The sequence below is a fragment of the Cucurbita maxima genome, unplaced genomic scaffold, assembly GCF_002738345.1.
Source record: "Cucurbita maxima cultivar Rimu unplaced genomic scaffold, Cmax_1.0 Cma_Scf00342, whole genome shotgun sequence".
NCBI classification, from domain to species: domain Eukaryota; kingdom Viridiplantae; phylum Streptophyta; class Magnoliopsida; order Cucurbitales; family Cucurbitaceae; genus Cucurbita; species Cucurbita maxima.
The window spans coordinates 1,856-2,226 of NW_019272358.1; positions in this window are offsets into that span (position 1 = coordinate 1,856).

Genomic DNA, 371 nt, shown 5'->3' on the forward strand with positions numbered 1-371 from the left:
GTTCCGATCATAAAATATTATAAAAATGTATACTTTTGAGAGCCTGAAACTCGAGCCAGATAACAAAATGTTTAGAGAGAAAACTCAATTGAACTAGTCATATCATCGTCTTCTCTAAAGAAGAAGGGTAATGGCTTGATACTCGAGTTTGTGAACTTGATACTCGAGTTTGTGAACTTGATACAATGAATATAGGTGGCAGGATAGAATTTAGAATGATGTGAAGAGCTCAAAATCGTTCATTTTAAAAAATATTCTTAAGCTAGTTGTATGTTACGGTTATACTTTTTCTTCGTGATCTTGACACGCTCACAACCAATTTTAAAGAGAACTTAAGCCCCATATTCATTTTTCGACCAGATTTGTGGTTT